Source organism: Mycteria americana, chromosome 8 (assembly GCF_035582795.1).
Source record: "Mycteria americana isolate JAX WOST 10 ecotype Jacksonville Zoo and Gardens chromosome 8, USCA_MyAme_1.0, whole genome shotgun sequence".
Classification (NCBI taxonomy): domain Eukaryota; kingdom Metazoa; phylum Chordata; class Aves; order Ciconiiformes; family Ciconiidae; genus Mycteria; species Mycteria americana.
In genome coordinates this window covers 48,664,224-48,690,082 of record NC_134372.1, presented here as the reverse complement: position 1 = coordinate 48,690,082, position 25,859 = coordinate 48,664,224, and the positions used below count along the sequence as shown (strand labels likewise).

Genomic DNA, 25,859 nt, shown 5'->3' with positions numbered 1-25,859 from the left:
ACGGCGGCGCGCTGACGTCACGGCGGCGCTGGCCGCGTTCCGCCAATGGGGCGCGCCGACGCGGCGGGCCAATCGGCGGCAGCGTCTCAGCGGCGGCCGATCGGGCGGGCGGGCGGCAGCGCTGCGAGCCGAGGCCGAGGCCGAGCGCGGCGGGGCCATGGAGCGCGCGGCCGGGAGGCGCCGCCGCCACTGCCCGCGCCCCCTCCGCTAGTCCCGCCGGGCCGCCGCCCTCCGCCGCCGCCGCCGCCGCAGCAGCAGCAGCAGCAGCCCCTTCTCCCCCCCCGCCGCCTCCTCTATGCGGCGGGGCCGGCGGAGCCGCAGGCCTCGCTCTCCCGCGAGGCTGCCCTCGGCCCGCTGAGGCCGGAGCGCCGGTAAGGAGCGGCGGGGGAGGGGGGTGAGGGCCGTGCCCGGGGAGCGGGGCCCAGGCGGGGGCGGGAGAGGGGGCTGCCGCGGCCTGGTGGGGGGGGAGAGTGGCCTAGGCGGGGGCTGGGGGGGCGTGGGGGGGAGCCGGGGGGTGAGGGTAGAGGGGCGGAGAGAGGGGGCACCGGGAACGGCGGGACGGGGCGCGGAGCGGGGAGAGGGGGTAGCGGGGCCGGTGGGGTGGGGGGAGAGAACAGTACGGGGTCGGGTCGGGGGCAGAAGGCGACGTACCGAGGGCGAGCAGAGGATGTGTGGTGTTGGGGGGGTGGCGAAGGAGGTTAGGGGCTGATGGGAGCCAGAAAGAGCTGGTGGGGGGCTGTGGGGAGAGGGGAGAACCGGGGGGGGTCGCTGGAAGCGGGGAGGGCCTGGTGGGGGGCAGGGGCTGCAGGACGCGGGAGGGAGGGGGGTGGCTGGGGTGAGGAGGGTTTGGGGGGGGCTGGGGTGTGGGGAGGGCGGGGGGGTTGCAGGGAGAGCGCAGGGGCTGGTGAATATTTAGGGGTGCGGAGGCTTGTGGGGCGCATTACGGGGCGGGGGGAACGCGGGGCTCTGGGCCGAGGCCGCAGCGTGGGTGTCCCCCCTCCGTCCACCCGGGTTTTTTTTTTTTTGGGGGGGGAACACGGCAGCGTGCAGAGGTGCGGGGGGGGGGTAGCGTGCATTTTGGGGTGAGCGCTGTGCTGGGAGGAACAATACCAAAAGTTGTCTGAAATGGTAATTTCCGTTTCCCATTTCATCATCCCCGGGTAGGCGTTAGCCCTGCGTGTGTGTGCGCAGAGGATGGAGCTGAACCGAGCTGCCGCCAGCCAGCCTGGCTGATCCGCGTTTATTTATTTATTTTCTAGTTTAATCTTTAAATTGCTTGGTATTTTTCTCCTCGGAGAAGCCCTTTGTGTGCTGGGGAGGGGCTGCTCGACACCTTTGCCCCTTAGCAAAGGGGGGGGGGGGGGGGGGGGGAGAGAAAGAATCCCACCCCAAAACAGCTGCACTTCTGCAGTCCAGAATTAACCTCCCCCAGGCCGGTGGATTGATTGCATGTTGGGAAAGGCAAATCGCCGCTCTCCCCCACCCCTTTGCTAGGGGATGAGCTGAGCCCTTGATGCCCTCTGCCCTTTCCCAGAGGCAGCAGCTGTCCTGCGAGGGGGCCGTGCCTGCGGATTGGAAACCGGCCTGTTCATTGAGGCACAAGAGTCGGTGTGTTTACGGATTGGCTTCTACTCCAAGCTTGGAGATCTGTTTTGATATCCAGTTGCAGGAAAGGGTTCCTCCCCCCCCCTCCTGGTTTTGTACACAAAGTACTCTCTTACCGCTGGGGACACGGCCCTATAGGCAGAGAACAAATTCCAGGCAGCTCTTGAAGCAAAATTCCCTCCTGAGATGGCTTCTGAAATTGGGTATAGACTTTTTTTTTTTTTCCTCCCTGTGTAGGCAAAGATACTTAGCTGAAAACATCTTGCAAATGTAATGCTTTGTAGTGGCTGTGTGCTTTCCCGAAATGCTGAAATTTGTATAAATTTAAGGAACTTGGTGTTAAATGTAGTTTTCCTTTTTTTCTGCTTTGTTCATAAAATGGAACATTTTAATATAATCACTCCAATTATTTCCTTTTTCTGGGGGAAAAAACACTCCATGGAGTCATGGAGAGGGAAAAGGAGATTAACTCTCGCATGTTTTCAAATGGCATCGATAGATTCTTTTGTGTGTGCTCTACCAGGAACTAAATATCTGGCTTGACTAACTTAAAAAGAAAAAGTTGGCGTTTTTACAAAATGGATTTACTAGCAGATTAAAGGTGTGTCTTGGAGCACTGTTAAATGATTGTGGTGGCGTGCAGTAGAAGGGTTTAAAATGCTACGTGGAGCGAGACCTGCGCTGACTCCTCCGTCTCGGCAGGGAAACTCTTAGGCACCGCGTTTCCTTATGCCTGTGCAACGTCGCTGCTGAAGCCGTGTGACCTGTTTTCTTTCCGTGGGAAGCGCTCCGTCAGTGGAAGATCTCGCTCTGAGGGGTGGTCCCTGCCCGCGTGGGTGCACTCTCGGGGCTCTGGTCGAGCTGCTCCTGCAGCACGGTTACCCTCGCACGTCTGTCCCCAAAGCAGAGCCCTCTCTGCGTTACCGTGTCCGTCCTGGTGTCTGCTCTTGCTTAGGTGTGTCTGGGGTTTGTGGAGCTCAGCTTATTTTTTATGCAGAGATGCTCCGGCTTTCTTTGGTTCTGTCAGTCCTAAAGGAGGTAGCGCAGGAAGGTATAAAACTTGCTAGGGCACGTCTTGTCTGTGTCCTCCCTGGAAAAGGGCGGTCTGGGCTTCAGTGGAGTTTGCTGTGAACCTGTATTGTTAGGCTAGCTGGGACTCGCATCACCTCCAGACTTGTCTGAGTAAGTGGTAAGGGTTTGGTTTGTGAAACTCGCAGCCGGCTGAGTTGCCCATGCAGCAAATGACACATTGGAGTTTGGAGCGCGTACGAGCCCTTTGGTTTCTGCCCTCCAATTTGATCGGTTCCCAGCTATTTTTTTTGCGTAGTTCTGTTCCAGATAGTGTTTATGGGAGCCCTGGTCATGTAAGTGTTAGCTGCTTTGACAGGCTGGAAACTGGAGATGTTACGTTTAGCATTTCACAATTGGTTTTACCGTTCAGTTCTGCTTCTGCTTTTAAAAATGAAATCTTGTCCGTATCTCCATTTCATAAAAACATGGCTCAGGGTGAACTGATTTTTTTTTATGCGCTGCTTTTTGTTTTTATGATGTTGTAATAGCATTTTCTCAGACTTAAACATACAGATTGTCCAATATGAATGTTGGTTTTGGATGGGGGAAGAAACTCAAAAAAACAAAACCAAAAAACCCTCCAGCAAAGCGCTGGGCTTCGTTTTGTCCTTCGTGTGTGGTAGGCGACCTGTTAAGAGTATTTTATTTTCTACTTATGTTTTAATTGACTAAGTCCCCCAAAATGCTTCTAAACAACACGAAGCGTATCACAGTGTCGTGCAGCGTTTTCCCTCTGTTCAGTAGAGCAGACAAATGTATTTCTCTAGGGTCAGTGAAGACTAGTCGTGTTAATCAATACTGTACCAGCAGTGTTCCCTTTTCAGTAAACCAGATGGACTGCTTACGACTGGTGGTGATTATTTTAACTGTGTAATTGTAACATGGCTGCATGATGACAGTGTTTCCTGCAGATACTTCAAAGGAAGGTTCCTGACAAGTATATCTTTACAGCGTTTAATCTGCACTCTTTGTCTTTATGTTGTGGCTTTTGGACATATGTTTGAAGTACTAAGATTTTTTTTTTTTTTTTTTTTACCTCCTGCTTTTCTATACATTAAAAGAAGGCAGTACTCTCTAATGATAAAGTGTCTCGAGTATGGGAATAAACCCAGGATTAACTGCTTTTTGGGGGCTCCCAGGCTGGTGTATTGGTTTCAGTTAGGTTTAGATCCACACAGTGACTAAGGCAAAAACTAAGAGCTTTAAGTTACTGTGAGGAAACAGCAGAATTTTTTGAAATGGCGCTTGAATCTGGCTGCATGTGGCTTTGTTTTGGGGAAAATAAGTTCTGTGGTGACTTGAGTCTTAACTGGGACGCTCTAATTACTCGGTGAAGAAATCCTTCTCCGAGGGAAGGAAATGCACAGGACCGGAGCTGGTTAATTACATTTTGCAAAATTACCGAGTGACGGCTTTCTTACGAGGTTAGCCCCTCTTCCTCCCTCCGTGCCGAGTACCTGAATTTCAGGCTTGACAGTCTGCCTTATGGATTGAAATTCTTCCTCGGTATTAAGATTTCATGGTGGTAGATACATAGCAAGTAGTGACAGGTACTGCTGCTTTTCAGTACAGCAAAGGAAGTAACGCTGGGAAATATTTACATGGTGGTTGTTATTCTAATCGTATTTCCTTGACGAGGCTCTAGTAAAGGTGGCTTGTCTGCTACCTCCATCGCGAGTGAGAATTGTATGTATTTCAGTTGTAAAAGGCTGTGGAGACAAACTGGTGTCTCCATAGCAAAGATTTTAGCGTTTCGTGATAAACTGGCATATATTTTTACCCCATCTAATTTAAAACAGTCTGCACGACACTTTACAGGAATGATTTGTATGCGGCTTTTAAATATTTTCTTTTTCCTGCAAGAGAGATTAGAGGCACGAAGCTGCTTTTTCCGAGGGTGCAGAGCGCTGGGAGCCTCAGCCAAGTGTTATGCAATTTGTATGCCACTGATGCACGGTCATAAAAAACACTCGCATAAATGTTAAAGGAAAGCTTGTGTAGGCAAATTATTTGAAATCACAAGCATCCTAAACAGTATGGGTTTGTGCAGCTAGAGCCTTCATAAAGTACGCTTGGGTGAAATGCTCTCTTTGGTATCCTGCTGTGAAGGGGGTAGGAAGCTGTCAGCGCCCGTGGTCTGGAGGCTGTTTTTTGAATGTATGCAACTGTACCTGGAATTTTCAAGCTTTCCTGTGTGGGAGCTGGTGTTTTCTGATGTATTTTCTCATGCAACTGTTGGGTATTTAAAAATCTTAATTTGCCTGAGTCTGGGTGGTGGTGCTAGCTTCATCTGTGGCTAGTTATAGGTGATGCCAATTTGTAATCCTTTACAAGTGTATTAAAAAAAAAAAAGAAGAAAAAGAAGCTTAAATGCTAATAGCAGTGAAAAATCTGTTCAGCCTGTAGTGTGTGTGAAGAAAGCAGGCACACACGTTGGTCTGTGTAGTCTCCGTCAGCTGAGTTGAGGGCTTTTAAAAATCTGTTCTAATTTTTGTGCTGTATGTGGAATGGCTAATCCCATAAAAGCCTCGCACCTTTTGACAGATGAAACGCTGCTGTTCTTAACTTATTTGAGCAAAATATTTTTATAGATGGCATTAGCTGTGTGGCTCCAAGGGTAATGCAGTCCTTACACGAGAAAGATCTTGCTTTGATCTGACAGCTTTCAAGATCCATTTCCAATCACCGAGTTCCATTAACTCTGTTTATAATGATGCCCTCAGACTTTTTTCTGTTTATGTGACTCTTTAGGGTGTTAACATTTCGGCGTATGTGAGTTCTCTTTAATAAACTGAAGGAGTAATTGGGGTCAGAAAAGGAAATAATCCTGTTAGAAGGTGCAGTTAATTATATCAGGTATTTTGGGCTCCAGAATTCTTCCTCTTGATTCTTTAATGTTTTCCCCAAACTGGAGGATGTAGAGAAATTATCAGATCGCCACCAAAATAGGACAGTGGGGCAGGGTGGTGTCTGTACAGTTAATTTTGGGAGTGTGGAACGAGTACAGCTGCAGGCTTGCTGGCTGTGGAGGAGAGGAGGAGAGGCTTCCCCGGCGAGCAGCCCCTTCCCTCTCCCGTGTCGTCGCAGCCTTCAACGTGACCTACGTGGCCTGTGTCCGTCGAGCGCGGCGCGGGAGCCCCGTGGCGTGGCAGCACCCCTTGCAGTAGCTCGGGCAGGCGATGGGTGCCGGCTGTCAGCGGGAACGGCCTCCCCTCTGCCTCCCCGCCTGCTCTCTTCGGGGCATCGCCGGCGTCTTGCCAGACCTCACGTATGGGAAACCGTCCTGGGTTTTCCTGCCCCTTTCAGTTTTGGTAGTGAGAAGGCATGAGCTCCTAAAAAGGACTTCTGAAACCTGCGTCTCGTCTGGTTAATTTTTGTTTTCTTAAGTTCATCGTGTGAATAAATTGCTCTGCTCGTTGCAGCCTAGCTGTCGTGAGCAGAGGCTGGAATCGCAGTCTGCAAAGGCTGAGGAACCGGGAGACGCTACCCCAAAGTGAACGAAAAGCGTGCGGTGGTCCTTAGCGTTGCGGAGTAGCAATGATGGAGAGTGAATTAGCTGTTGTAGCCAGAAGAAAGTGATGGTTTTTTTTCTAGGTCAGGGTTGAAGGCACTGTCAGGGTGGTGATGTGAAGCATATATTACTGTCTGCATTGTCCCTGCCATATGGATGTGTGCAGCACTGCCCTTGGCATTCAGGCATTGAATTATTTATCCTCTAAGAATCTGAGGCAGCCTTTCTTCCCCTGTCTCTGAGAAAACCAAACTTACCTGATTAGTATTTTTAAAATAAATCTTCCACTGTAAATCATCGCAGTGGCAGGAGCAAACTATTGATTGTATATCGCGTTTGTATTAGCAAACCAAAGGTTACAACATTCGATATCTTGTGGAAACATTGAAATATTAATTCTGCTGTTAGGTGCAAGAGTGTTCATGCTGGCGCTGGGTTCGTATGTGACTAAAATGCATGCCTGCTTCTTTAGCAACAAAAATTACAGACTTTGGAAGTGGAAAGGGTAGAAAACTTTTTAGTATGTGTAAAAGAAGCTTTGTCTCAGCTATGTGCTGAGGGAACTGATGTTTTTCTCACATATGAGCAGCGAGAAAGCATCTCCTTTCCTCTTGCGTTATATTGGATTTGCTCTAAGAAAAACGTTAAGGTGGTCCTTGTTGGAGTGGTGGGCTTCAGGTCCTCAGCTGAGGACGTGGGTGTCCGGGCGGTGTCACGGTGGGGTGGTTAAATGGCTGTGGGTAATCGTGAGGGGAAGCAAATGCTGCAGGAAGCTGGCTCTGTGTGTTTTTTTTTTTTTTTTTTTTAAGAGACTGACAGCTTTGCAGTATAGGAAAGGTCTAAAGAATTTACCTTTAGAGCAGCGTAAAGCTGCTAAAATTGTATCACAGGCATGGCAAAGGAGGGAGATGCTACCCTCTAAAAAATTCACCACAATCCAGAGGCAGCCTGCCCCTGAAGGCTTGACAGCCTGCGAGAGGCTGAAGAGCTAGGTGTGGAAAATAAATACTGTGCTGCTCTGAATATCTTGATGTGAAATGAAAGTATGTGTAATTAGGAGCTCCTAAAAAAAAAAAACGTTAAATGGCTTTAAAGGAAAATAAGGTGAATGGAAACTTCATTATTAAGTATAAAACGGTTCACTGCAGTTCATGGTGCATCTTCATGTTAAATAAAGCACACGTGAGAGCGGTCCCCTCCCCCCGAGCAGAGCGCGTTATCAGTTTATCTGGGCAGGAGTCCATAAAAACTACATCCTGCTTACACCTTCCAGCCTATCCTATGGCCTGCTCGGTGTAAACAAGTTGTACCAGGAGCTCCAAATTGCTAGTAAGTAGCCGGCTTTTCTGCAGGCCGGTTAGGTCCAGGAGGAGCCAAGATAAAGTTCCAAGAAGTTCTCCGTTGGGATCGGTCTCCTGATAGCTGCCGTCTACAGCGAGGAGGTAACAGACCTGATATTCCGCTGACTGTGGCAGTGGCTGTATCCGATGAAAAGCAGTAATCTTTTGGGTAGACTTTACACTTTCGGTCTGGTGTTTTCCACGTTATGCACGATGATGGCTGTTGCAGATTGTGAAATGTCAGCGTTGTCGTAACAACACACACCGCTTGCTGCACCGACCATCGTTCTGCCGTTGCGTCAGGTCTTGGACGGACTGAAGATGTAAGCCTATTTATAAAGTACTGCTGTAGTTATATCTTTAGATAGATGGATGAGATTAGCCATACCACTGCAGGGAAGAGATATAGGTAGATGCAGGAAAGGGGGGTATGTGTGGGGAGAAACAAACATCCTGCTCCTGGCTGTGCTACGGTTGTTTAAATACCACTGGGTGAGCTGGTGCTCTAGTTACAGTGTTTGGCTGCTTCCCATAGCTAGCTGTCTCCTTGGTTTCATCTTGCAGCTAGGCACAGACAGATAGGTTTATCTGAACCAGATCGTGGGTCTGTGATGAGCAAGCCTGGGTATTTTTGTGTGTAAAACTTCTGAGCAGTCCAAGAGTTGTATGCACTAGCCAGGCTGGACGATGGAAACCCGCACTCCTTGAACATTGACCTTTGACTCCAACTCCTGTGGGGTTTTTTTCTCCTTTCAGCTCAGAAAGGACATGTGAGAATACGCTAGTTTTGAAAATTAGGATAGCTGATAACTGCTGTATCTTCTCTAGTTTCCTTCCTTGCGTAGCGTCTCTCTTGGTGCACGTCGGGGTACTGCGTGACAACTGTCCGATCTCCGATCTGTTTGATGCTCTCCATTTTGCCGGCAGCCCGGAAGGTTTCTGGCTTTCTGACCGGGATCTGAGGTGCCCTGCATTACTCAGAGCTGCTCTCTGTTGTGGGTGATGGTGGCGAATTAAATCACCTTCCCCTGTGATCAGCACTGGTACCGGGGTGTTAAACTTGTTCTGTGGTGAGAGCTGAATTGCATTTGAGTTAGCCCTCATCCCAGGGAGAAGAGATCAGACAAGAAGTCAACTTTGTGGTTTTTTCCTGGTGTGCTGAGTAGTGCTCCTTAGTTGGAAAGCTACAGGTTGTAGTCTTAAAATGCTGAGTTTACTTCTGCAGTCTGTGCTGTCTGCTAGCTTCCCCTACTTCACCCACCATAATATTTCTTCTCCCTTCTGTCTGTCCCTCCCCCTTCCCGGGAGCCTCATCTGATGGAGGTTCTGCTTGGCGCTCTGCTCTCGCCTTGGTCCTCCTCATCCAGGATTCTTGTCTCTAATTTTAGCCTGTCTGCCTTTTGATGTTCCCTCGCGTCTGTTCCTGCCTTTCTCCTTTTCTCTGAGATCATCCTGCATCTTCATCTCCCTCTCGAGATCTGGGCCTTGTTTTTGCATGGTGGGAGGAAAGCGCTTGAAAGCGGAGTGAGGCTGCAGTAGCATTGCGAGGTGAAGGATCTGGGGCGTGGAGACTTCTGCCAGAGGTGAGAGTTTGGGGTGCTGGCAGTGTTGGGTCTGCTGTTGCATGCCTGTTGTGCTTGCTGGTAATGGCTGGTTACCTCTTCTGCATCACCGTCACCACCTACTGCTTCTGGTTAGATCAGCTCTTTGGGTCTTCGTCTTACTGATCCGTCCCGTGTTTGAATGATGGGGCTCTTTTCCACGACATTACCAGTAACAGTTGTAGGCAGAATTTACTCTTATGGAGCAGTGCAGGTAATTGAAATCCACAAGAATCCTTCTGATGGTCTCTTCAGAGTCGTTACCTTGTCCGTCTGGTGCTAATTCACTTGATGCAGCTTGCAACAGAGGAGGGGGCATGGCAAGGCTGCATCCCTAGCATTGCCTAGGAGCCTGCCTTTCCCCTGGACCTCCTGCCGTTCACTAGGCCGTGAAGGCTGCAGGCTGCATGGTTTTCTCTAGAATTTTACTTCACGTTAGCAGGTGTTTGCTTATGTTTACAGAGAAGATGACTTTTCTACTGCAGATGTGTTTTGACCCAGTAAGCCAGTTTTCTGCACAGGGATGCGATGTGCATCAGCAGAAAGCAGGGTACCCGACCTGATAGCTCTGGCATCGGGAAAGGTAGTTTGGCCTGGTGGGATTCATCTGCTTGAAGACTAGTGGGGATGGCGTGTATATGCATAATCTGATTTGTGCACAGAATATAAATACTTGCTGTTGCAGACATGCAGCCTGTGGTTTTAGAAGTTCTTTTGTGAAAACAACAGTCAACCCCTCCACCACTGCAGCAAGGAGCTTCAGCAGAAACCCAGTCCTAGCAATTAGTGGAGGTTTTAAAAGGAACCTAGCAACTGCTACTGCAGTTTGATTTGCAGATTTTTTTTTTTTTTTTTTAGTCTAAGGTTTGTAGCTGTTTCCTTTGCGTTGTATGGAGAGAGTCTGCATGTCACGGTAGAGAGAAAGGTGGAGGGAGTCGTGGTTGTGCTGAGATCAGTGACTAAATTAGTTGAAATGATAACGGTAATGCTGCTGTGGGCTCTACAGCAAACGATCCTCGGGGAAAGCGGAGCATGACTGGAATATATGTGGTGGTGTGTGAATTTGGTGTTTGTGGGTAACCTGAGCTCACCTGTAAAGAGTTTTGTTACCCAGATACTTTCTGACCTAGCTTGCTTTTGTCAACAGTCGCACCAAATGATTAACGAATGATGCCTTCCAGGAGTGCGGTTATGTAAAATGTTAATACGCTGCATTTTTCCAGATCAGCTTTATAACGTGCGCAGGGCTTTAAGTCGAACTTCAAAGAAGGTAGTTTGCTTTATAGTTGAACCTATGAGCAGTTTTATGTGCAGGGTGGAGTGAACTTGTGGAGAATATTGCAGTTTTCCCACTGTCATAAAAAGTTATGATCCTCATGATTCAAGTATTGTTCTGTAGGTGGAGGCAAGAGACAGATGCAGAGGTCAGTGGGAGCGTGTACGGAGTAAGTTCAGATGTGCCAGCGGAGTGAATGCCCTTTTCTGTCTTCCCAGCTCGCTGAAACGGGTTCAAAAAAGTGCCTTGTGCTCTTTCTGGGTCTTCCTAAGAAACCTGCACCTGTGTTACTCGCGGAACAGGCAGACCATTTCCATGGGAAAGGAACTTGGCAGGGGGAACCGTGAAACGCGGCTGAGAGGGGTGCTTTTTTCCAATGCGGTGTTTTGAACCGTTCTTAAAACGTGGCGCTTCAGAGTGGAAAAGAGACTGTAAGTCAGTTTATAACCTACTTTCGTTCTTTGGGCTTTTCTTTGGGGTAGGAGCCAAGTGAGTTAAAAAAATAAATAAGTGGCTGCCTCTTGAACGAGCCTCGTTCCAATTCACTGCGCTCATGCTTCCGAAGATATTTAAAAACCGAGATATATTCCCTAAAAAAAGGACTGTTTTAGGCTAAGTGATCATGGTGGGAGAGTAGGATAACCTTTTACAGCCATAACTGCGGGCTTTTCTAAAAGTATCTGACAACGGGTTCTCCTTGGCCTGTGCTGCTTTTACACCGCGGCAAGGTGTAAGACTCTCCTAGCTGTGGAGTCAATGCCGCCAATTCTGAGGTATAAAACACTTTTCAGTTTTCAATAAGTAAGTTATAGCTGATTAAAATAAGTCACTATTCCCGTTTCAGTCGGATCTCTATAAATATTCTGAGTGACTTAGCCTCTCGTTTAAAACATTTTCTCCTGGGATGAGGAGGTATAAATGTGCTCTTTGTTTGCAGCCAGGAAAATTAAAGGATCACAACATTCAAAAACGTACATGTTAGATCTTCGGAAAAACTGTTTCTTAAAGAATGTATACTATATCTAAATGTACAAATACCTTTGTTAAGGTAGTTTGTTTTCCCTTTTGTTAGCTTGAAGAATTTTATTCTGCATACATTAAAACTTGGGGGGGGAAGATCCTTATCTTTGGATGATCCATTAGCTATTATAGCCTGCCTTTTATTTATTTTTGTAAACACATGTGTGAATGTAAACACTTTATCCAGAATGGCCTTGCAAATGTTCCTGCATTAACATATATTGTCATGGAGAATAATTTTCATTTAACTGTAATTTGCTTTATATTTTCCTCCCTGGTTGCCATAGAAACGCCGTCCGATGTGGCAGGGACTACTCGCAGGAGCTAGGTTATGCATTGCCTCTATAATGGACCTCTGTTAATCACGCTGCAGTTCTCACTGAAGGAGCCATGATTATTTGCAGGAGGCACTTTATTTATATAAACTGTAAGATGCCTGTGGTTACCTCAGCTTAATATTCAGAGTTGTCAAGGGTGCTTTTCTGTTCCGCGGAACTTTTGTCATAAGAACTGGCTATGTATTACGACGATTGTGGAATTGATATATATTTACTGAACTTTAATGTCAGTTAGACTTCATTTTCAATTTTCATTTCATTTACTGTAATAGCCTAACTAGTAACGCTCTTTCCTGTGGTTCAGCTTAAGGTCTTAAACGTTTGAAACACAGCAATGAAACGTTTGTTATCCTTATCTGTGCCTAAAAAGTTGACTCGCTTTTCATAATAATGTGTCTGTGTCGTTACGGTGGCGGCTGCAGCTGGGCAAACACCTTCTCCTCCACCCCAAGCCTTGCTCCAAGAACAGTGAGCTTTGTCGAACAGCCATACCAAAGCACTTAATCACGCTTAGAAGAAAAAAAACCCCTTTCCTTTTGGCTAAGAGCAAATAGAAAAGGAGTGAAGATGGATTTTAGTCACATTTGTTGCCTGGCTGTGGATTTTGGGTCTATTTTGCACCTCTCATTTTTGGCCGCCTTGTCCACGTCCGCCTCAAGCCGCAGCTGCTGTTCTCCTGAACCGTGCCCACGTTTCCCTTCGATTTACTTCCACTTGGGAACCCCCAGGCTCCGACAGTGCAGATGTGAGCGTTATGTATGTCCACTGCAGCTGGCGGGAGGAAGCTGGTTTTACAGCTGAAGACAGTGGGGCCATCCCGAGGCAGAGGTGATTTAGGGCTTTAGACACTACCCCTGCGTTACCGTACGCGCCGTTGCGTAGTGGTGGGCTTTGCCCTCATCGGAATGGGCTGGGGGCTGTAGGGATCCCGAAAGCATGTGGGAGTGGGTGCTTTCTTGTCTTTACTGTGACTTCAAGGGTGAAGTACAACATGATCTCCAGGAGTATCTGTGCTCAGATGCCTGACGTTTGAGGATGCACTGAGGAAACAGAAGGATGCTGATCTCTGTCTTTGTCCGTGGCTTGTTGAAACCTTGGAAGGACTTGCCTTCCAGCTACTGAGATAAGAATTATGGTGGCACGGGTTCAAACTGAACTCGTCAATTAGCAAATGATTCATTTTTGCTTAAGGGGACGAGCTAAAGGAAAGGAAATCAACCACACGGGATTCTCTTTTTGTCTGTGTACTTTCATGGCAGAAACCTGAAATCGTAACTTAGAGACGTGAATTTCACTTGCCTCCCGAATCGGACTCCTCAAAATGAATTTTTAGTTTGGTTCTAGGTCTTAAAGAAAATTTGTATGCTGGCCCTTCCTTTCCTGCTCTTCGCGGTTGGACGCCAATTGTCGGTTACGTAAGTCCGGATTACTCCAGCACGTGGATGCTTTCGGATGCATATGGTCTCACAGCTATTTCTTGGTACTTTACACAAAAAAAATTGAGTAACATTTTGTTCTGTAATGCGGTATTAAGAAACCGAGCATTTTTTCCTGTAATGGCGTATAAACAAGTAGTGATAACATCCTATTTAAAGCGTTTGGAGGAGGTAGGGCTAAGGAGGGGAGGCAGGGCTGAATCAAGCTTTGTTTTTCTTACACCGACACACCATATTTTAGTACAATTTTGCTTGCCTTCTGTGAAAGCTGTGAGCTATTAGAAATGACCTATTTTTTTGAGGTGTATAAGCACAGCGCGGTGTGCGCTGTGGGTATGGAGTAGCCTTGTTAATAGATGTTACTCACCTCTGTTCCCCTGTGCGTATTTCGGTGTCTTTCACTGTCTGATGTTGGTGCTCTTTTGCTGTTTACAAGAGGGAGGTGTGAATCATAGCCAAAGGCCAATCTAATTTTAATAAAAGTCTGAAAAATGGCTTGGCTGTAGTCAGGACTTCTGGGTCTCGGGTAGACTTCTGCATTTTTTGCTCTCTCTCTCTACCTGTTGTCACATAAATGCTCAGAATTGACCGCTAATTGGTGTTTTTAGTGACACGTTTGGGATACTCTTCACAGTGTCCCTCTTCACAGGGGGTAGATTATGCATTCTGTGTTCTGACAATGCCAGCATCTCTAAGCTCTCAGGTGGGATAGTCAGACTTGCTGGCAATTTATGAAATAATGAACGCTTACTCGCTGTAATTAATTTTTATCTGAATTTTATTCCATTTTTGCTTAATTTCAGCTACCCGAAAGTGAAGTGTTCCACACCGAATGCTTTACAATTTGGAAGTATTTTATTTCAGAGTGAAGTATTAAAATACGTAATAGCACAAGAAAATATTAGGAAGCAGTATTTTGAGCTGGTGTTGAGTTGCTATTTCCAATATCATAGGAAGAGCCTCATATGGGAATGAAGGTAGACGTGTATGATGACTGTTTAGCCTGTGGTTCAAGTCAGGGGGATGTCGTTGTATTGATAGAGCATAGCTGGGCAGTCTGCTTAACTTGTTTAAAACAAAAAACCCACATGACCCTATAGTCTGTGTATAAATGCGTGCGTATGATGGCAACTTATGAGTGTGTTATGAGACAGCTTATGTTTTTTGACTTCTTCCCAGGTCTGAGGCAGCTATCTCAGCAAACCTTTGAGGTTTTTTTTTTTCCCCCAAAGGTGGGGGTCCTGAAGGGTGGGTTGATGAATTGCGATGTGAGCGCAGTTGTAGGTATAAACTAATGCATGTGGTGATTTACTTACCTTTTGTGGACTCATTGAGTAGGCTCCTTTACCTGATTATTGGGTTAAACATTCGTTAGCACGAGAAGAGCAGAGTGGCTTTGGTGGCAGATAAGAGTATTTCACTCTTTCTGAAGCTTCACTTTGAGACTGTTTTAGGATTCACTTGTTTGCACTTGGGCTTGGTCTGACAGCTGATATGTTACCATAGGAGAAGTCATGAAAAAGTGTTAATTGCAGATAAAACATTATAACTGCCATTCTGCTGCCTCCTTTTCTTGGATACTTGGGTTGCCTTTGAGCCACTTGGGTTCGGTGTTGTGCCTTGAAGGCGGCATTGAATTTAGCTCCATTAATTGTGCTGGAGGTCTGGAAGGGAAGCGTGCTTTCTAACACAGCCTGGGCATGGTGCTGTTACCGAGAAAATGGTGCAAATCGGGACGAGATGTGGGGCGGTGGGGAATTCGGAGGAGCTGCCTTGTGTGCAGTTGTGGGAAGAGGGATTTCTTCAGGGAGTGGGTGAATTGTTTCCTTCTGCTCTGAACAGCCTCTTAATGAACTGCCCTCTCCAGGGTGTAGAGAGATTAACCTCCCACGGCTAACTTCAACCTGGGAGACTTCCACCATATTGCTGCCTTCAAATGTTTGTATCTAAAAATACATCCGTGCTGCTGTACAGCGGGCTCAAGGCACGTTAATCCTTTTTCCTTCAGGAAGGAGACGTGCTACTGGATGAACTACGGTATAAATTGTATTTCTGCTGTGCAGTATTCCCACTTTTCTTCTTCCAACAAAAAAATGTGATGGAAAAAATTGTTCTGGTTGGAATTCCCTCTCTGACAACCATAGCAGAAATGGGGTGGGGTGGTTTGAAAATGTTTGGTGATGAGAAGTTTTGGAGGAGCAAGCTCTCCCAGGCTGGACAGACGTCACCACGTGATTCCTCTTTACTGTTTAGTCTTCTGCAGAAGCGGCGGTGTTCTCTCAGCAGGCTGTTTGAATAGTTTTGACCACTTCTGTCTCTTCTAAGCAGAACTGTTTAAGAATGCTTTGTCTCTATTGGATCTCGCTTGCGCTACTACGTTCTCTCATTCAGCTGCGTTCATTTGGCTGTAATTTAGTACTACTTTTTCTTTGGATGAGGAAGAATGAAAGCCTACCAGGCTAACACCTGTAAGCAGTACTTGGAGTTATTGCTGCCTCTGTGTGTAATGATCATCTTGGAGGCAGACAGCTTGCTGCCCTCAATACCTCATTGTAGTTCCAGACAAATTCAGATGTGCTTCAGCGTTTCTGGCTTACGAAGTCTCAGCAGTGATGCTGCTGTTTATCGTAAGGTTTTGTTTCTAGGTAACTTTGGAGAATGTTTTATGGGGGCTAGTTTAGACACAGCGCGGATAGCTGTAGGTGAGTTTACTGCCTTATGTGGAACAACTTGGTAGCTGATATTCTTGTGGCGAGTTGTAACTTGAATTCTTGCTGTTTCTGCCACTGGGGAAGCTGCAGTGGGGCGTTTGAGGTCTGGGATATAAAATGACTTGCAGCAAACATTGCGTAAGTATGTGTAGCTTTGGTCTCGGCGCTTACTCTTTTCTGTGTCTTCCTAAGAGAGACGCAGTTTTTACCTCTCAAGCTATTTAAAATTCAGAGTGTGTTTTCCTCCTTTCATGTTTAGCTTACCTTGACTCGTTTTGATCCAGGAGCTCACCTGCTGCATCTGCTCGACTTTTATCTGCTACACCTGCCCCTGTGTTCCCGAGACCTGCTGTTGATGCTAATCAGCAACAGGGCTCAGTCACAAGCTACTTAGACAACCTAAACCATTTGTAAGGAAACTTTCTTTAAGATATGGATGGCATTAGAGGGACTCGGGCTTAAAATTAGAAACTGTTTATGATGCACAGTTGTAGTTGTTTACCTTGAACCATAATTATCTTATTTCCTGAGTTAAAAACGTCACGTCAGCTTGCTGAAGCAAGATTTGATGACAAAGGAATTGTTTTTAGCCACCAGCAGAGCAAAGAACACTTCAAATGTGTGTCTAAATATGATTTTATAACCTAAAGTATAGCACACTCAGGATTTTAAATTGGCTCTGGAAGTTGCGTGGGCTTATGGGTAGGCCATTTGGCCGGGGATCAAGGGACTGGGTTTAATGCTAACTCTCTGTCCTTTTGTCCTCTGAGCGTTTTCCTTGCCACCCCCCGTGCTGTTTATTTGGACGGCGATGTGTTTGAAGGAAGGGATATGCCCTTTCACTAGGTGTTTGTAGATTTTCTCGGGGTGTGGTTTCATGGCACAGCCGGAGCCGGTTCACGGCTGCCGCGGGGGGGGTGAGGTTCCCCCACCCTCCCTGGGCGAGCGCTGCTTCGTCCCGGGGCGCACGGGCCAGTTCAGCCCCTTCTGCGATGGGAGACCAGCAGGCAGGGGAAGATGAGTAGGTTTTCTGCTGGGCTGGCAGGTTAAGCTGGGTGGTGGGCAAGCCTAAGGGAGAAGCAGGGGATCCAGCAGCTGAGCCGGGGCAGATCTCCTGCTCAGCTTTGCTCAGCTGTAACCGGTTACTTCACCCACAGCCCCCGAGCCTCTCCTGAGGAGCTGGGGTACCACTGACGTATGCAGACAGACATTTGACTTCCTTATGCTATTATTTAGCAATGCTCTCCGGTGAGTCTTTGTGACTGAGGTGGCCTGTGCCCTCCTCTTACCATTTTCCAGACCTGCTGTCTGTAGCGAAGTGCGACCGCAGCAGCCTGCTGCTTCATCGCCGTTACCTGGTGCTGCCAGGGTGTTCATTTTTCAGGAGAATGGAAAATGGGAGGGGAGCAACTTCTTTAATGATGGCAACTGCTACTTAAACCTGTTCAGGGCTTATAATAGCAGGGGAGAAAAAATAATCAGTGGAAGCTGTAGGTGCTTTCAATTTATGTGGTATTTTTAAAGAATCTTTTTATTCTGACCTTAACTTGCCAGGACCTAGACAATAGGGGAGAGATGCCGTGTGTAAATCAAGGAGGTGCTTCCTTTACCATTTCTCCTTGCTATGTAATTTGAGGTGATTGTAAGGCGCTTGTTATAACTCTGGAAACTGAAGACTGGAGCACGTTTTAACAATTGCATTTTTTACATTGCTTTCTGGGGACCTCCTGGGTCATCAAGCCAGGTCTGCTGCTATGGCAGGTAGCGGTGTCATCTAGTCCTTGTAACGGCTGTGCGTATCTGGTTGCAAGCCTTTGAGTGAGACCGGCACATTCTTAAGAAAAGAAACCCGTATCTGAATTATCCGGTTGCCATGTTTGTGTGACTACACCAAATTTTCTTTTCAAATTTTCTTGAGGAGGCTGTATGCCGCTGCTTGGAGTGGGTGATCGTGCACTGCTTGGATAAGTTTACTCTGGTTTTCCTTCCTCTTTGAGAGAGACTACGTGTATGTTCTTGATGGCTGAATGGTGACTTACTTGACTCCTCCTTGGCTAATTAGTGTGTTTTAAAATGGGATGCCTGCATCCTTTTCACAAATCAGCTTTCAGAAAGGAAAGGAAATAGTTCAGTTATTAATAGTAACCTGTATCCAATTTGCCACTGAATTGCATGGTTGCAAATATCTGAAGCTGTAAAGGTGACAAATGTGTCTGTCTGTCACTCTTTTTATTTCTTCCGAAGAATGGTCTGTATTTTCTCAATGTGTTAAAATTGAGCACGGAGTAAGAAATTGTAGACTCGTATTTTTAAATAAAGTGGTGCTCTTCCTAGCCTAGTAGCATCGTCAACCCTCCTTCCTTCCCTTAGAAGAACTTACAAGGGGAATTTGAGTGGAACGGATGAGTAAAGGCCCTTAGTAAAGTTACAGGGAAGGTATTCAGTCTAATGATGGGGAAGTACGTATTTGTCCCACTTCAGACTTGTATTTAGGAGGAATATAAAGAAGGTACCTGAAATATGACAGCAGCTGTGATCTAACTTTAAATTACTGCTTTAATTCCAGAGAACATACTTCATTGGGTTGTTGAAGGCCAGCATCTTGGAGCCTAATTAGGACAAGTTGAAGCTTCAGGATTTTTTAGCTTGGCTTCATTCTGTTCAGCATGGTGGGGTTTTTGAGCTCTCGAGGATGGGCAGTACTTTTGTCTATCTTCAAAATTCCCCTTGAGTGTCCCTTTTGATGCCATATCAGCATATTCTTTATCCTGCATCTTTTAGATCTCAAAAGGTAGAAATTCCCCTAGGTCACCGGGGGTTATTTTTGTTTTTAAGCGCAGGTGGTAGGTGTCTAGGGTGGCTATGACAAATCTAAGCTAGAGAAAGTGGCAGCTCAGTTTGCTTGCCAGATGAATCTGTTGCGATTCTTTTATGGGTGCCTGTGGACAGGAATCGAGTAATCTTCTGGCTGGTTTTTGTGAAAAACTTAAATTCTGTACCTTTTGAATATACACTAAGTTTTCTAGCTCTTGATGGATTTCTTTTAGTTTTCCCATAAACCTTTCTAATTGTCAGCGTCTGGGAATATTGCTGCTCATGCTGTTGACTCTGGCAGTGCTAGTTTTCCTTTATTGCTTCTTGTTTGTATGCCCAAGAAGAGCATTTCTTGTCTTTGCCTCCTGCCTTTTACTAGAACTTATTGTGTGTTGATTTCTGTGTTGACCTGAAAATCTTTTCCTGGATAATGCTTTCTAAAATGTTTGATTTTCCAGCTATATTATGCCCTTCATTTTACATGTCTATGTGTATGCTGCTGTACTGAAGCTTTAAAAAAAAGTGCTAGTTATACTGTCTTTGTTATCTGACTATAGAATAATTGGATTGGAAATTTACTACTCTTCAGATGGGGCTCAGCAAATGTTTAGGATATGGAGGTTACAATTTCTTCTTGTTTTCATGTGAACTAAAAATAATCATGGAACAGTTCTGCTTTGAATATCCACACCATTGTGCATCCTGCGCCTCTTCCAAACGGCTATACTACGGCTACACTGAAATAAACAGCTTGAGGGGTCTGTACATTTTGATGTTGAATTTTATGGCTGGGTAGCTAACCAGTTCAGGTTGTTTGAAAGTAGATATGATGCTGCTGTTCTGTGCTGATGGTTTTCTCAGAAACCCATTCTCTTGTGCTTAACGTGTGTATTCCTTTTTGCTGTGTACCAGTAATAACGACGTGTTCTTCCAAAGCAAGACAGTGGATCTTTGCTTTGCATGTGCAGATCGTTTAATAAGGAAATGAGCCTGATTATGCGTCTTTTTGGAAGAGATTCAACCAGGCTGGAAAGACCCAGCAGTCTTAGGTAATTATATTTTATATTGGAGCTCTAAAAAAGAAAAATGGTAAGGGTCTGGAGGATTGTTTGGAAGCATTGGGGCTGACAAGCAAGGATGCCTGTAGCTTCCTAGGCTGCTGAAGTGACAGTGGAGAACCATTTTTGGGTGCCTGACCATTTTCTTATTTCCATCCATGACTGAGATGGCCACTTGATGTACGTTAATGCTGTTACAAGGCAAACGTTGCTAGTATAGTTAAGACTTCTTTATCCGTTTGCTGATAAAAGTGCATAATGTTTAAGGTAGTTAATGTTTTTTAAAACTAGGGGAGGGTTTTTTTTAACTTACGCAGACTAAATCATAGCATGGAAAACAGTGTGTCCTCCAGACCGGCAGACTGGGTCTTGTCTCTGCTTGCTGGTACAGAAGGGCAAGCTGTAGCCTTGAGCTTCAGTCCAAGGTTGGTTAAGGAAATTGCAGAAACTGTATTTTGACTTAATACTTTCCACTCATCAGAGAAGCCACAGAAGGGTGGTAAGGGTGAAGGAGGAGAGATGAGGGAACATGCTTGTGTATTTCCAGAACTCTTAATTGTGTGCACAGAATTGAAAAATCTGGTTCAGTGGAAACTGTTCAGGCTTGCTTTGCTCTTCTGCCACATCACGCCAAGAAAAAACGAGTTACTTCAGTGATTTAAGCTTTCAGGTTGTGCTGGGAGCTGGGACTCTTCTGACAGCTCCAGCTTTTTACCCTGCCAAGTACCTTTCAGGCTGCTTTCATGGATCTTTCCAGGAGAAGTGATATGTAATTTTAGGAGTTAGGAATTTTGAGATACTCTTGAGGGATGGAGAACTTGAAATGTCAGATGTGAGCAGGTGACCAATAATAAAGTTGGAATGTCCAGTAACTTCAGAGTTTATTGCTCAACTGCCTGTTGTGTCTTTGCAAGACTTAAACTCAGTGAAACATTAGGCTTCTGCTGATAATTAGTTTTTTAGTTTAATGCAATTCAAACATAAAAGTAGTTAAACACTTTTATACTGTCTTTTGACCTACTGACGTGAACTACATAATTTTTATTTGAACTTCTCGAGTCTCATTTCTATAAAAGGAGACATAGAAATGTACTGTACACAAGCATTGTTTCCCATTCTCCTTGCAAGCATGATGTTTGGAGTATGTATAAAGTAGACAACAACGGTGTGCAGTAATTCCTCGGGGTCAGCCAGGAATGTTGGTGATGGAAGCCGAGTCTGATTGTTATGTCCGAGTGTAAATACTGTAACTGGTGTCACTTAATGAGCTGAAAAAAAGCACAGATCTTGAGAAATACCTGAAACACATTGAAATGAGTTATTTGACATCACAGGTCCTGGATTCTTTTCATTCCCTGGAGGTCTCTAAACAGCTTAGTCGTTCCTGAATTTAGACTATTGTCAACCCCTAGTCTCTCGTGGACTGTGTTGTCCATGTCAGGCTTTCAATTAAAACACTTAAGGGAGAATTTGGTTCCACGGGAACCACATTTTTCCTTTCCTTCATGCTTGTTTTGGTGGGATAAATTGAGCCTTAGGCTCTTCAGCCCACACAAAAGTACCTTGATCTGTGTTTTTGAGGACAGTATCAGGTTATTTTGTGTTTTTATCAAGTGGCAAAGATGACAGGAGCTTTAAAAAATGTAGATCTCAGCATGCATATTGTCTGCAGGGCAAAATAAAGGAACTTTGAGACCAAGAATATATTACCTACTTAGTTTCTGAAAGCTATCAAATTAAATTTTACTTGATGCTACAGTTTCGTCAGAATCAAATGTACTGAAAGTTGGGTGTTTTTTCTTTTTTTTTTTTTTTTAAGCACTAGTGGAATTTTCTCTGCACTTTGGTTTTTCACTTCAGTAATTGGTACTGTATGAGCGTAGCTGGCTATCATGATTGCTGCAGAAACATTTGCTGCTTTGTAGACTCCAGTGAAAGGCACTTTCTGTAGCTCACACCGCTACTGGAAATGTCTTCTGAAAGCGTCGGAGCGGCTGCACGCGTGAGCGAGTGTGACTGGTCCCGCTGAACGCCACAGCGTGCTCAGCGTACGTGTATTGGGAGATGGTTGGTCTGCAAGCTACTGATAGGATGCAGGGCATTTCAGTTAAAGGCAAGTTATTTATCCAATTTCTGCGTATTTCTTGGAACCAAGTCTTTCTCTCCCCCTTCAGATCTCTGGTACAACACTTCTCCTTTTTCCTTCTCTTTCTAAATAGTCCCGAGCTGTGTAGAGTGGTCTGGATGTGCTTTTCCAGGCTCTTGAGTGAAATTACTACAAATCTGATGATCTTCATTAGCCGTACGTCCCCTCGAGGGGCTGGAGGGAAGCTTTCGGTCCTGCGGTGGGCAGGACTGTTCTTGGCTCTCAAGGGGCTGTGAGCAAAACCTATAGAAAGGAGCAGAGGCAGTAATTCCTGCATTGCTTCTGTGTATGTGGCACTTAGATTTCTTCCCTGAACTCCAGCGCTTGTTGTTCGTTTTCTTGACCGACTTGGGTGCTGCAACCAGGCAGGAATAGAATCCCTGTTGTTGCAGAAGGTACCTACAAATATTCCTGGAAGGCATGTAGTCAATAATAAGTACATGGGGTTTGTAGTGCTGTCTGCGTATGGATTCTCCCCCCCACCTCCATTTTCTCAGATTCTTGAATTGTAACGTGATTTTACAATTTCTGAGAATAAGCCTCTGTCATCATTTCAGCAGGGTGAAAGACCAGCGTTTGTGTACAGGGTGCTGTGTAAAGCTGTGCAGTCTCGCCGAGCTGTTCGGAGCATGCCTGTGGAGTGCGTTGGAAAAAGTTTCTATGTTTCCCCTCCCTCCAAATTTGTTGTACTCGTACCTCCTTGAGTTCTGTATCTGAGGTAACGGAGCTTATCTGAAAATGTAAGCTTGTTGGTGTCCTGTGTGTTCCCCAGTGTATATTTGTATTGAGGCCCTCAGAGAGATGCCTCATTGAAATTCTGTCTCTCCCTGAAATTATTTCGAGGGAAGCAGACGAGTGCTGTGGAAAAAGGCTATCCTACTCCCTGGAGATTTTTTCCATTCAGAAGTTGGTCTAAACCAGAATCTAAATCTCATACTGATATCCTGTTATGCTTCTTAGTTCTGGATCACCATAAGATCTGAATTGATGCAAGTCTGTCTTTAAATCAAAATACAACTTTTTGCTTCAAAGAAGCACTAATAAGAAAAAATGTACTTGCTTGTGGGAGGTTGGCCTCTTGATTGCTTGAAATGAGACTTCAGCAGACGGCTTCTTTCCTACTCCCTGTAAAATGGAGACTTAAGTAGAACCCGTTCTGCATTCGGTTGATCAAATTTAGAAATATCTAGATGTATAAAATTGTTGAATCTTGAACACATGTTTCATAGAGACCCTCCTAAGTGGCTCTGCATCTGTACAGAACCGGTCCGGTTTTATTCATTTACAGCTGACATCAGTCTGTGAAGCCACCTCCTGCCTCGCTACTGGAACCAGTTAGCGTTCCCCTGCCAGATCTCAGCCGCCTGCCTGAGCTGCTTTCATGTAAATAGTCTATAGTTAATCTTAATGCAAGCATACTGTGTTTTTTCAGGTCACATCTGGTGATTGTAAAGCATTTTCCATCTTCAGATACTAATTTCTGTAAAGTTAGGAGATACCCTTTTATTAAAGAAGCTTGAATTACTTAATTCCCAATTTTTTCAGCGAGCGCTAGGAAAAGTTGCACTGTGTGCTCTAAATCTGAAGTTTACTGATCTGTCTCGGAGTGCAGCAAGAGGAATCAATAACTAATCAGTGGGGAACTGCTGAGGACTACGTGTTAAAGAACAGAAGTTGCTGGGAGAACTTAGGTTGAAACACTTTTTTTTTTTTTTTAATGGAACTGTCTGCTTACTCAGAGTTTCCAAATTACTTCATGTTAATATAAAGTAAAGCATCACAGGTCTTGAAATACTGAGCCTGTTTTAAACCAGAATCTGGTCACCTTGAATACTTAATTATTTGGTATTTATACTACCATTTCAATGCAAAGGAAAAACGAATGTCTGCCATTTTGCATTGCAAAATGGTTTCTGTGTAGCCGCAGCTAGCTTGGCGCGCGTCGGAGCGGTGTCCAACGGTCAGTGTTGTGAGCTCACGGAGGGGAAAACAAGGGTAGTAATGTTAGTTTGTGATATATTTTCATCAGACTAAAGCTAAGAAAATTGGATGGATAAATGTGTCTAACGTTATTAGTTATAATTTAGGCTTTTGGGAGTGAAGGTAGTTTTAAATTGAAGTGTTGGATTCTGCACAACAGGAACGTTGTGGGGGTGACCTTGAATACATATAGCCGGTCAGGTTTTGCCCATGATCTGGGCGGTGGGCATCTTCTGCTGAAGTATTTGCTGTACTTCATGGGTAATTTGATAATGATTTCATTAAAAAATGGTGCACTGTTTGTTGTGAAAGTTACTCGGCTCGTACGTGGTCACTATGTCAGTGTTACAATACTTAATGTATATTTTATATGCGAGCTAAGTGATGAATAAAATTGCTATACGTAGGCCAGGAAGCAGATGTAAATAGATCTTCAAAACTGTGTCATGGGACAGGGTTTCTGTAGACTTGTATGATGATTTTGTTCACAATTGATCATAGTTACTGCTGTCAGCAAGTAGCACTACTTATTTTCCAGATAATGTAGTTGGAAGTTCAGCTTGTTTTCCCCAGTTTATCTTTGATTGCTGTTTAAGTGGATAGCTCTAATTAGAGTTGTGACTTATTATGGAGAAGAAGGGTGTTCAAGGAGTAGGGGAATCATGCTGGAAAAGATGCTGTGCAAGTGTTGTCATCGTACTCCGTAGGACTGCCGTTCCCCATCAGGGGATCCTCCAGTGCCCCAGGACTCACTCGCCTTGAAAAAAATCATGAGGTAGCTGTATGTCTTTATCTCCTTTGCCCTTTTGAAAGAAAAATGTCAGAAAACTTTCATTTGTTTCCCTTTTGCTTGTCTGGAAAAATTTCCCTGCTGCAGGATTTTCTTTCTTTGAGTCAGGACCCTGTGCCCATACATGTTCCTTTGGGTTTTTTGGTTTTATTTTGGCCTGTTCCTTTTCACTGTGGTTCCCAAGACTTTCCTTAGCTTAGTTGGTAGCAGCTCTATCCTGGATGCAGCTGTGTTGCTCATCTGGATGTCTTCAATTTTTCATCAGGGAGTGAAAGTTTCTCAAAACAAACAAGGCTCTCCCAGGGTTGCCAGTCTTCTCCGCCGTATTTCTGTCCCCGTTAGCCTCGGGGTCTCTTCTGGATGGTTCTCTAAAGACCGGCCCGGTGGAAGGCAGGTGTCCAAATCCAGCTCCATCAGAGGAGCGGTTTGTAAGGTGACGGGCAGCAAGCAAGTATAAAATTGAACTGTGTGTCACGAGGTCTACGTAGGCCAGTCCTGTTGGCTGCTAAGCTGTGAAAAGATTATGGGAAACTAAATCTGTTGCTGTTTAAAGAAGCGTTGCGCTCTGGAGCATGGTACGAGGGAGCTGGGCCTTGAAGTCGTGGAGGTGGAATTTGGGGGAATAATAATAGATTAAAAGAAGGTTTAAAAAGTAGTGGTTGGCTGCCCCAAAGGAGCTCCACGGTAGAGGCGTCAGCGTGAGAGGTTTTAGAAAAAGAACACAAGCAGCAGAGTGTAATGAGGAGGAGGAGGAGGACCAGTATGCGAAGGTCCTAGGAGTTAAGGTGGTCTGTGTGAGTTGGGGAGTCTTCAGTGCTTCGTAAGGGGCAGCTGTGAATGGAGCAAGCAAATAAAAGCGGTATGTAGTTTTGCTGAAAAGAACACATTTTGTACTTTGTAGTTCCCCACTTGTAACTTTATATATGTGAATTTTTGAGTATAAAACTGGTTTTTAGAACTTCTCCTTTTAGAAGAAAAGGTAATTTGGAAGAAATCCAAATTTTCCATTCTCGTCTGGAACAGGGGTTGGTCATTGTGTCCCTCGGTGTGGTTTACAGAAATCAGAAGGGACACGGGATTTGGAGCGGGGAGTTTGGCAGCGAGCAGTGCGTGGAGTTGGCAATTAACCCTTTAACCTGTTTGTGCGGACCAGAATAACTCC

The 25,859-nt window shown here is 45.5% G+C and overlaps 1 protein-coding gene across 3 annotated transcripts in view; it reads left to right on the top strand.

Moving 5' to 3' along the window:
- Positions 1–97: 97 nt before the first annotated feature.
- Positions 98–25,859, top strand: part of ANKRD11 (ankyrin repeat domain containing 11) — a 161,075-nt gene continuing 135,313 nt past the window's right edge. For all 3 annotated transcript variants that reach the window (XM_075511106.1, XM_075511103.1, XM_075511104.1), the window contains exon 1: positions 98–371. The gene's annotated coding sequence lies outside the window, so the exon portion shown is untranslated. The remainder of the gene's footprint in view (positions 372–25,859) is intronic.